Here is a 12,214-nt window from a genome sequence, read left to right as displayed (position 1 = left end):
CCCACACAGCGGTGGCAGGGCTGGCATCCCTCGTTGCCCTGACCCGGGGCAGGCACGGCTGATAAGCATCCATCAGAAATGTTTACTGTGAGGAAATGAAAACCCTGGAGGAAGGAGACCCCGGAGCGAGCACTGGGAAAGGGCTTCGCTGCTATCGGCAGCACCAGGAGTTTCTGCTTCCCTTTGAAATGCCTCAATGTTATCTTATCGTGGGGAAAGCTCCCCCTGGATCAGGGCTCCCGTGTCCCAGGGGAGTTCTTTATCCCTGTTTTGGTAAACACGGCTGGGCCTGGGACACGTGGCAGCGGCTGTGGGGGGATCCCAGGACAAGCAGCTGTATTGGGAAGTCACCAGCCCTTGCCTGGGATTTGCCAGGGGTTGGGCATGTTTGATTGGGATGTGGCACAGCCAGGAGGGGGGGTCCAGGCCACTCAGTGCTCTCCCAGTGCTTCTGGCAGCCACAGCAGAGCTCTCAGCCCACTCAGAGCATCCACTGCTTCGGGCAAGGCCCACAGGCACCCAAAGCTGCTCCTGTGTCACACCTCAGGATCCCCGGAGGGCACCTGCAGCAGGAGCATCCAGCACAGCCCTGGGGCCACGGCCCTCTAAGCATGGACCCCTTCCCCAGAGCACAGAAACACGAGTGTCTCGACTGCGGAAACTGAAGATGCAGAGAGGAGTCACGTGTAAACTCGACACCAGCCCGGCCCCAGCCACGCTGGGAAAGCACCACGGCCATCCCGCCCTTCCTGTGGCCGCTCCTGCCCCACGGCCGGGCTGTGGCTCGGGGGATGTCTGGTGAACAGGGTTTGGTTTGCACAGGCTGTGCAAGCTGGATCTGCTGTGACACCACCTCCAGGTCACCCGTGTTTATTTGGTTTCTTTACAACTTTTCTCCAGAGCAAACACCAGACCAGAGCACCAGAAGGAGTCAGAAGCAAAGCGGAAGAGAGCACGACTGGGGACACTGGACAGTGTCAGATGTCACCAAGCAGTGGGGAGTTCCCAGTCCCAGATCCAGAGCATCCCAGACCCGGGTCATCCTGGCCTGTCTGGGAACCTGTTGCCAAACTCACACCTCGGTCTGAAAGAACTTTACCTACTTTGCTTATCAGTAGCAGCGGGATCTCGATAATGGAAAGAGATTAAAGGAAAAAACATTTGCTTTTCTGGGCTCAGGGAGAGCTGGGCAGTGCAGCACAGCGCTGCAAAACTGGGTGAAAGGCCCCAAAATGAGACCTCTGCTTACCTCCCTGAGCGCTCGGGGGCTGGAGCCACCCAGTGTCACCAGTTTCTATGGGCTCCAGCTGTGCCGGGCTTTGGCCACGCCAGGCTCTGGCCACGCCGGGCTCCGGCCGTGCCGGGCTCTCCCCGACACCTTTCGCAATCGCAGCTCCACACAGATCTGCTTGCACATGCAAACCAGGAAAAGGGGAGATTGCAACACCTGAGGAATAACAAAAGAGGGAAATGAAGTCTGGCTTTTCTGCCCCGTGTGCGCAGTTTTCAGCACTTTTTCCTTGTCCTCCGTGTCAACCCGTCAGCTCCGATTCCGGTGTCTTTTGCCACCGCTGAAACTTCAATGCTTGGGAACGCGGCCGGAGGGGAGAGATGGAGAAACGACTCATGAATCAGCCTGGAGGAATCTCTGCCCACCTGCCTGCAGCTAATCTCTGGCTGCATCACAAGAATAATACATAAGCAGCCATGTCACATATAATAAAACTATTGAAGGCCCTTGATGTCACTGCACAAACCACAGAGAGCATGGAGCCCGACCTGTCCCCACACGCAACTGTGTTTCCTGATCCCCTGCAGTGGTGGATCTTCCTCTGCTCCAGCTCCTGCACAACTTTTGGGACAGTGGTGGCCCCTGAGCAGAGCTAGAGACCCTCTGGGAGGCTGCATCCTGCACCCCATGCCTGTGCCACAGGGTGACAATGGGACAGGATGAATCCTCAGTCCCAGGCTGCAGGGTGGGCACTCTGAGGCTTTTTAGCAGCCCAAGGAGACTGGAAATGGTTGAAATGGTTGAAGTACCTTTAATGCATTCTCCCCACGCCTTGGAGGGGTCCTGGGAGGGGAGAAGGTCTCTCCAGTAGAGCCCAAAATTACCCAGAAGGTCAGGGAGCACAAGTGCAGGAACCCGCAGGTGTGCACGGAGGACATGGTGCTTTTTGATGATGCAACGTCCCGGTGCTGATTTACCTGGGAGAGTGTCCAGAACTCCCGAACTGCTGGGATGGCTCCAGAGCCCAGTCGGAATCCCCTCCGACTCCTTATCCCAGCCAGACCTACCCACTTCCCGTGCAGCCCCAGGGCAAGCGGGGCCGCTCCTCTTTATTCTCTTTATTACCCCCCTGGCTCCCCCATCTCCCAGCTGCTGTCATAATCGCCGTTTACGGGGCTGCGTGTGTGCTCGGGACAAACAGCCGCGTAATTGCTGTGGTACCCGCCCGCGGCCCACCCTGATAGAGGAGCCGGGGCTCCCGGCCCTGCTCTGACACTGTCCCCACTCCAACATTGTCCCCGCTCTCACACTCGGTCCCCGCTCTCACACTCGTCTTGTTCTGACACTCGGTCCCTGCTCTAACACTTGGTCCCTGCTCTGACACTGTCCCCGCTCCGACATTATCCCCGCTCTCACACTCGGTCCCCGCTCTCACACTCGTCTTGTTTTGACACTCGGTCCCCGCTCTCACACTCGGTCCCCGCTCTGACACTCGGTCCCTGCTCCCGCTTTGACACTCGGTCCCTGTTCCGGCGCTCGATCCCTGCTCGGAGCCAGCTCCAGCTCCTGGTCGCTGCTCCCACACTCCATCCGCACTGAATCAGGTGGTTCCCGGTGTCTCCCGTGCCGCTGCGAGGGGACCGTGGTGTCATCTGCATTCCAGGGCAGCCCTCAAGGGTGCAAAGGGAGTTTTGGAGAAGTCGGCTCCGTCCAGCAGGGCAGGTGTTGGTGTCTGCTCCGCGCTGATGGCACGGGGGTGTCCAGGTACCATCCCTTTGCTGAACACAGAGACTTTGGTGGTCACCTGGCACCTTTCAAAGGCTGCTTAGCACCTGTGGTGGCAGGAGGTGACACGGTCTGGCTCTAGGGTGCCACAGTCCCTCTTCTGCAGCCTGGCCATGCCTGGGAGGGCAGCTGGGGAAGGACGAGCTGGGGGAGGCGGACGAAGACACCAGGGTGAGCCAGCCCCTGGGCCACCAGCTCTCCACCATTCCCACTCTGGTTCCCGGCCAGCACTCCCAGTGCCACCCCAGGTGACGCAGGGGAACTCGTGGGACACCCAGCCAGGCAGGGAGCAGCGGATCCACCGCCGTGTTTGCTGTTCCCTTCCCAAAGCTCTGTTCTTTTCTTCCTCCGGTGGCATTAAACTCCTGCTTTTGTCTCTTGGGATTAAAAGCCTGGAAATGGTTGCGGGTCGCCCCGAGGTGCCAGGAAGAGAGGGCTCAGGGCGGCGTGGGCACACCCCACTCGCCGCAGGGTGAGGAAAGGTCACGGCTCCCCCTGCACCGCCACCGGAGATTTGGGGTGCAGAGGAGGGGAAGGATCCTGGTCTGGGCTCTCCATGTGCTGCATCAGCACACGAACCCCAAATCCCATCCGGCAGGAGAGAACTCCCCCAAATAACCCACACAGGCACCGCACTCTTGTTTTGTCACTGTCACCTGCTCATCCCACCGGCACAGGGGGCAGCGGGGGCAGCACCCCCTGCCCGTGCCGGGGGCCGGGGCCGCTCGGCAGCAGCAGTTCCCAGGCACACACGGGCAGCCAGGTGAGACGGGCTGGGCCCGGTGCCAGCAGACGGGATGTTGTCTTTTCACACAGCCCCGGTGCGGGGCCGAGTGGCAGCGGAACCCTCCGCGGCTTTGGTTCCCACACTGGGTGCCATTGAGAAATGCAAATTCATTCTTCTGCTGCCGGTTCTCCCCACATGCAAAACGATCTTCGGGCAGAACGGCCCCACGGAGCGACAGCCCGAGGAGCGTGGGAGCCGCTGGGCAGGGAAACACCCGGAGTGGGAGAGGGTGGAAGGGGCAGCTCTGAGGGCCAGGGCAGCACACGGTGTCCCCGGAGCAGGGGACGCTCTTGGTGGTGATTTCCCCTTGGGTTCTGCACTGTCCATCCCAGGAGAACTGCAGAAGGTTCTGCCCCAGGGGGAAAACCCCTAAAAGTAACCCCAAACCCCACAGTCTGGCCGGTCTCAGCAAAGAGCTGGTGGGGCTGGAGGGTGAGTGGCTGCGTGGTGAGGGGCAGGAGGGGGTCAGCAGGGAGCAGCCACCCCTCTCCCATCGCTCCTGAGCCACTGAGCCAGGTTTGCAAGGCCGGGGGAGCAGGGAGAGGAGGGATTCCCTGTGCACAGAGGGCAGGGACCCCACATCCCGCAGCCTCCCATGGGGCCGTGGGTCCGGGGTGCAGGACCGGGCCGGGGACACGGAGCTGCCCGCAGAGCCAGCCGTGACTCAGCGGTGACTCACCGAGAGCCGAAGGGAACGTGTCACTCCCGTGAGCATCGCCCGGCTCCAGCACCTTCTGGGGGCTCAGCAAGGAGCCAGGATCTGGGGGATGATGTAGGAAAAATGGGGTGGGGCAGGACCCCAAAACAAGTCCCATGTCCTATCTTCCCCCACTGTGCAGGCACTGGGTTGGCCACAGAGCTTGAAGGAATTTACTTTTCCCTGGCAAATAGGGAAACGCTCCTGAGACAGCTCCTGGGTATCCCCAGCCCTGTCAGCCTTCCTGACACCAACACAGTGCGGAGCCGCAGTTCCCGGAGCCAGGGCTGGGCAGGGGGAGCTGTGATGGGCACCGGGAGCTGGGCAGGGGGGCCCCAGAACCTGTCAAAGCCTTGCTGGACAGAGGCAGCATTCCTTGTGGCATCCCTGGTTTCACAGGGCAGGATATTAAAGCAGAAAGCGATTAATGCTTTGTGAAGGAGCAGACAGAGCTCTGGCCCTGGTGTGGGATGTGACCTGAAATGGCTCCATGTTCCCCCCAAAGGGCTATCCCTGCCCCAAGCCCAGCTCTCCCCATCCCGGTGCTGGCTCAGGCACCAGCAGAGCAAGGACATCACTTCTCTCCTCAGCAGTGGATTTTGAGTGCAGCAAAATGTTTGTTCTGTCAACATGTGCCTAATCCCCAACCAAAAGCCGATGAAAACACCATGGGGGGGGAAGGATGGGAATGAGCTGCCCTTTGAGACAAAGCCCCGGTGGTGACAGCCACAGCCCCACTGGGGAGAACTGGGATCCTCCACTGGGGGGAACTGGGATCCTCCACTGGGGGGAACTGGGATCCTCCACTGGAGGGAACTGGGATCCTCCACTGGGGGAACTGGGATCCTCCACTGGCTCCCTGGTCCTGGACCAGGCAGGGCAGGGAAATGCTCTCCATGGGGCAGGGATGGTTTCCAGCTGCAGGATCCCACGAAGAACCCTGAGCTCCACGGAGGAGTTGCAGAAATATCCTTGCTCTGCAGGGATTGCCCAGCCTCGGTGACCACTCCTGGCTCCTTTCCCCCTCAAAACGCAGCCAGCAGGTGCAGGCAGCACACATCAGTGTCCCCAAATCAGCCTAGGACTGCCTCTGTCCCTGCTGTGACACCACCAACAGGCTCACGAACGTCACAAATGGGCTCACCTGGGGATTAGCGTTTCCAGATGACCCATAAAACCTTTTTCCTTGTGGGATGTAACAACACTTTGTCCTGCAAGGCCCGTTTCCAGCCTGGCTGGGGCTGGGCTGAGCAAGCAGAGCTGCCCCATTGCCCACCCCAGGGTGGTCCCAGCAGGGACCCACTCCCAGCACCCAGAGGCATCAGCCCTGCACCCTTCACCCACAAGGAAAAAAAAAAAAGGAAAAAAGAAGGTACATTTAGCAGTTTCCATTTGTTTGCTCTTTAAATAATTGTTTCCTTATCGCTATTGATTTAGATCCCTTTAAAATTCTGACAAACCTGCTTCTCAGGCACCCTCAGCTGCTTCCTCCCAGCCTGCTCCCCACGGGCAAGGCAGAGCAGCCAGGCTCATCCTAAGGAGAGTTCCCTGCTTGGGGAGGCACCTGCAGGGCGCTGAGCCCCACTCACCCCCTCCTTCCCAAGATGGACAAACCAGGCTGCTACAAAGCTGTCGTTTGGGAATTTGTCCTCTCCCCATCCCACTGCAGAGCAGACATGGGGGCTTTGGGACTGCTGCCATGCTCTGCCAGGCCCGGGTGACTCGGCAGGGACACCCCCAAGTGCACAGTGGCCACGATGGCCCAACCCCCTCTGTGCAGAATTCAGCTCTGGCCAAGAGCAGCCCCAGTTAGGGCAGCCCAGTGACTGCTGGGCTGGAGGCAGCACAGGATGGGTTTAAGTGTCCCTCAAACTCAGCCAGGATGTCCCTGTGGCCTGGCTGGGGACAGGGACCCTCTCTCCTGCCCAGTGCAGCAGTGTTAGTCCTCAAGTGTCTCTCACCAGAGGTTTTTCATGGCCCTGCTGGGCTCACAAGGGTTTGAGGGGCTCATCCCAGGGTCCCTCCAATGCCACCCTGGGGCTTCAGTGCCACAGGCTGACGTCACAGCCCAGCCTGCAGCTGTCAATTAATTGAGGAAACACAGCCACAGCAAACAGCAAGGAGGGAAAATGCTGCAGATTAGATAAGGAACGTGAGTTCTTGCTGTTCCCCTGGATGCCAATGCTGCACAGAGCTTGCTGAGCCAGCTGCTCCACACCAGAGGTGCAAATAGACCCAGGAGAGGCTGAAAGCCCCATCCTGTGGCATGGTTTTCCTAGAAAAGAGCCTGGAAAAAGGGCCTTATCCCAACCCCAAGGTTTGGGATCCCTCCCTCCCTCACACAGAGCTGTGCACAACCCTGGGGCGACAGCAGAGCAGCCAGACCCCCTTTTGTCCCCAACACATGTCACCCTTCAAAATGAGACACAACGTGGCCCTCCTGCTGTGTCCCAGAGGGTTGTGCCCATGCAGTCCCTGCCCAGCAGCCCCTGACTGGCTCTGCAGCACTGCCCCAGTCCCACAGTGGTGGTGACAGGCCAGGTGACATGTGCCACCCCACTGCCCTGCCAAGCCTGGCCAGAACAGCAGCTGCTCTGGGAGGTGGGGGGACACCCACGGCTCCTGCCTGCCCAGCCACTGTCACCAGCAGGACTCGAAGCCTGGAAAAGCCACATCCAGCAGCTCCAAAGTGGACGAGGAACAACCTCAGCTCCCTCTGCTGGCACCTGCCCCAGGCTGGGCCTGTTGCCAGCAAACCTTGGTCGAACACCTCGGCTGGGAGCCCCCAGGTCCAAGTCTCCCCCCAGCCCCAACACCTTCCCCTGGAGCACATGGAGCTGTGATTCCTGCGGTGTCCCCACTCCTGGGCACGGCTGACCCACCTCACAGGACACTGCATCGCTCACCCGCAGTGTGAAGTGGTGAAAACCAAACTTTCCTCCCCCCACACAAAGTTTCTATGAAGGCGTCACTCCTGCTGAGGGAAGAGATAACAAAAAGACGGGAATATGACGAGCGAAGAAGCAGCTCTGGAGCCAGCCCAGCTGCAGCTGCTGCTCAGAGCCGAGCCCTCAGCGTTCCATGGGACAAACAGGGCTGGTCCGTGCCCACGCGTGCCATCTGCCTCCCCGCTGGGACCTGCGAGCTTTTACTGCTCGGCTGTTTTATCAACGGGGTAGGAAATGTTTGAGATTAGATTCCCTTAAGTAATTCCTGTGAAACTGGGAATTTTCCAGCGCATTCCTGGGAATTATACAGGCAGAGAGAGCAGGTTGTGGAGAGCTTCCAGAAAGATCCCAAGTTCCCCCTGATCCTGCTCCTTCCCCATAGACCTCTGGTAGCGTCCCACCACTGGCCTGGCCTCATTTCCCCCTTGGCTCATTAACATTCCCCTGTGCCTCCCAAGGGATCTGCAGAGATGCACGAGCAGAGTGCTGCACGCTGCAGGCTGCTGCTGCAGGATGTAGCAGGTGGAGGAGGAAAAATAAACAAAAATCACAAAAATCCTCTCTGCCACTGTTCCAGGTGCTGCTCCTGGATGGGCAGGTGTCCATTGGAGCTCTCGAGGTCACGCCTGCAGATGTGAGGACATGCAGTGGTGCTGGGGAGGTTTTGGAGCAGATCCTGGCTCTTCCCTCCAGCCCGAGGGGCATGAGTACCCAACAAGGCACAGGGCATGGGCCCGAGCAGTCCTGGGTGCTGAGCACATCCTCATCCCTGTAATCCATCACAACACCCTCCCTCTGACTGCCATTGCTTTGGGAATAAAAAAAAACCTGCATAAAACCAGAATTAATTTTGCAACTTTTAATGGACGACGATCTGGTTCCCCTAAAAAAATAAAAAAGCAGCAAAAGCAGCACCCAAGCAGCTCCCAGGTGCCTGCAGTGCCCGTTTGCCTTGGCATCCTGCCCGCCTGCCCAGCTCAGCTGCCGGGATCGCGGGATGACCTCCACCACGGCAATCCCGCCGGGTATTTGCCCGCTCAGGAGATACCATTAAAGGTGTGATGGGATTGTCCTGTGCTGGCAACCTCTGACAGGTTGCAACCCTAAAGATAAACAGATTCTTTGGAGCAAATAAGGAGTAAATGCAAAGCTGGGCAGTGCGCAGGGCGGGCGATCCTCCCCTGCCCAAACACAGCGGCCTCGGGACACCCGTGAGCACCCCGAGCTCGAGGGGCGCGTTCTGCTCAGGGCACAAAACAAACACCCCCAGGCACAGGTAGCAGGATGTCTGTTCCCAGTCAGGCTTTCAGTCAAGCTTAACCGGCACATGAAAGCTCCAGGCATTTATTCAAATGATAAAAGCAAAGCCAGCACACACAGAGTGAGGTTTCTCGTGGGGATTAGTAACAAGCTCCCAGGTAAGCAAAGGAACGGCCTCAGCTGAGCTGCTCCACGGTGCAGTTTATCCAAGTAATGCTTGGGCTGGGTGTCCTGAGCAGCAAGGCCTCAACTGGGAACTCAGATCCACCTGGGACAACTGTGCAGGTGCCGAGCAAAGTGAGACCTTCCTGTGCCCCCATCCCAATACACAGCACCAGCTATTTCCTCAAGGACTGTGAGAAAATAAAACCCAAACCAATCCTCCTCCCTTCAAATTCCCACTCCTGCCTTCCTGTGCCACTCAGGAGATGGAAGGTCTGATCCCTCAGGACTGGGCTGTTTGAAGTGTGAGGCATCAGCCCACCCTGCACCAGGCTCTGAGGGAAGGGCTGGGATGTGGATCAGCCCCACAAGGAGCACCTGGGGACGCAGCTGTGGCATCGCTGTGTGCTGTGCCCCTCGTTTGGAGATTGCTGAGATCATCCCACTCCTCCTCAGGGGTTGTCGTGGAGAAGTGACCTGACCTTGTCAGGAGGGAATCTGGAGTCCCCTTCCTCACAGCCACCCCCATGGCCTCTCCCCACCCTCACCCAGGGGCTTGATAGGCGTTTTGATAACCTCAGTATGCAGCGAATTGGGTCTGGTTTCACAGCAATTTGGACTAAATTAGGGCTGGAGCTGGGTTTAAGGGTGTTGTGCCTAAGTGTCTGGAAACACTCTGGGGATGGAGCAAACCAGATACATTTAACTACAAGGTGAAAGACTCAGAAGTTTTGCAGCTTCAATAAAACTCTCAACAGCTATAGAGCTTTTTTTTTTTTTTTTTTTCTGTGTTAATTTAATCATACAAATATTCATTTATACATTAAGGAAAAAGCTTCCTTTATTTTCACCCCCAATGTGCTATCATATGACTTCTCCCAGACTCAGAGAGGCAACACACCATCCCGTGCTACACATGCACTGCCCCGGCGAGCACAGACAGGCTGGGAACCACCCACGCACTCACACACGGAAAAAATTAAACACAACAGAAACCCAGACGTGGGACAGCGTGCATTTCCCACCCACACCACTGCTCTCCGACTGCACAGCTCTGCCCCAGCTCCCAAGCCTTGGAAGGATTCAATCCAGCACTCCTGAGGTGTGGGCAGAAGATTCTCACTCTTTCACCCCCTCCCGTGGCACTGACACTTTGGGGCCAGTCCCAGGGATATCCTGCTCCAGTATGCCAAGGCTGGGAGGTGACACTGCTTGGGCTGTGGTAGTGACAGGGTCCAAGTGGCTCTTGCTTACCACTGGGACCCACTTAAAAGCCATCAGAGATGTCCTACATTACCCTTTTCCTTATGGGAGCTGATACAATCTGCAGTGTCACGAAGTCACTTGGGCAGAACTTTGCCAAATTCATCTCAATCTCCCCATTAAGAGCTGGACACCTGAAACATGAGCAATCTGAGGGCTGGTTACACCACAAAACTCCAATAAGTCAGGATATAAAACCACCTTTGGCCTTAGAGAAGCAGTTTTTACTCAAGGAAAAACACAGAGATAGAGCAACCCGTTTTAAACATCCTTCCAGTGCCACAACCCTGGCCCCAAAAAGCCAGCACTCCATGGATCCTCAGCTGCCTGGGCAGGGCAGGATGTGAGCAGCAAGAGCTGCAGATGTCAGAGCCTTGCCTTTCCTCACAGCCTGGAACGTGTGACCCTTGTCACCAGGACACCACAGACTGCAAATGCGTGTGTGTGCCTTCAGAGTGGGAAAGCACATGGCTACTTGGGGTGCATGCAGGTTTTGATTTTTCAAGACAAGGGAAATAAATTCAGCTTTAGGAGGAGCACAGGAACACGACTGTGGCAGCCAGGGGACACGGGAGGAGCACACGTGCCTGGGAGCAGAAAGTCAACGTGGGGGTATCTGAGTGCAAGGGTGTCCCAGGTGCCTCTGCTGACACCAGGCAAAGGTCACAGCACCAGATCTAACTCTCAGACTCAAACCTTGATTTCCCCTCCCTTCCACTATGCAGCTGACACAAGGAGCTAATAAAGATAAGGAATCACCTCGTCACTTGGACCAAGAGCTGTCTCCAGGGGTTCAGTGCCCTCGGAAGGGGAGCAGCAGTGCTGCAGGTGTGATGCTCATTTCCTCAGAGGGGCTCGTGAGCCACCTGTGAGGAAAGGAGGGAGTGAGCAAAGATTCCACCTGCCCACACCACAGTGTGGAGCTGCAAATCACCCCCCAGATCAATGTTCAGATCTAATGCTCAGAACTAATCCAAGGCAAAATGTTACAGCACAAGAACCAAACCTTCCAAGAAGAAGCACTTTCAGCAGGTTCATTTCAATCCCAACACTCCCCCAGACCCAGGGCACAGCCAGGTGCCCACCAGACTGCAAGTGCAAGTGTCAGGCAGTTCAAATCCTGTGGTGCCACTTCTATGCAGGCAGTTTCTGATCCTGTACTTGTTTGTCCCAGCTAAGAGATTTCTGAAGGGAGATTTCAGCTCATGGTGATGTGTAAGAACTGAACCTCTGAAATGTAAACAAAATCCATTGCCCAATCCTTCCTCTGTTGGACACAAGGAACTCCCACTGGCCCCACGAGGTCCATCCATATGCACCCAGGTACCACTCCTTGGTAACTGCAACAAAAGAGTCCCCCATTCAAAACCAGCCACAAAAACGAAAGTCGCCAAGAGCAGCGAGGGCAAAGCCATGCAGTGTGCAGCTGTGACACAGGGAAAAGCCTTCACTGGGAAGATCTGGAAGAAGGTAAAGAGAGCTTTGCATATTCCTGTATCTTTGGCAGATGGCTGTTCCAGCCTGGTTCATTTGGGCAGGACGGTGCTGGCTGGGCTCACTCCCCTCTGCTTGTGGGGACAGCACTTCAGAATAAATTCAGCACAGTGCCTGAGACCAAGCTGCATCCCTCACACTGCACTTCCCAGTCCAGAACAGGAGGAAAACAGGCTGGAGGAACAGCAGAGTCACCCAAATCTTTTGCAAACCCTCCCCTAACATGAGCCCTGAGAGCCCACTCAGAGCCTCAGAGCAGCCCCGAGCCCAGAGGACAAAGGCAGAAGAAGAGGTGACAGTGGTTCCCAGCTGGTGGTGCCAACTCCTGCTCTGTGCTCCAGAACACATGGATCAGCCTCTAAGCTACACCTCAGCACAGGAAAAACAAATGCAAACTTATGCTCTGAAAGAGAGAGGGGACACTCCAAATGAAAAGGACAGGATGTCTGTGAAGCTTTGCAACTACCAGCAGGTGAATTACAGCTACAAAGATTCCCCTTGGCACACAGCTCCAGGCACAGCTACTGCACACGAGAGTGAACAAAAAGGGATTTTAAACTGCTAACCACACAGGACAGCTCAGGAAC

The sequence above is a fragment of the Sturnus vulgaris genome, chromosome 29 (assembly GCF_052056855.1).
Source record: "Sturnus vulgaris isolate bStuVul1 chromosome 29, bStuVul1.hap1, whole genome shotgun sequence".
Taxonomy (NCBI): Eukaryota; Metazoa; Chordata; class Aves; order Passeriformes; family Sturnidae; genus Sturnus; species Sturnus vulgaris.
Note: the sequence above shows the minus strand (reverse complement) of the source record.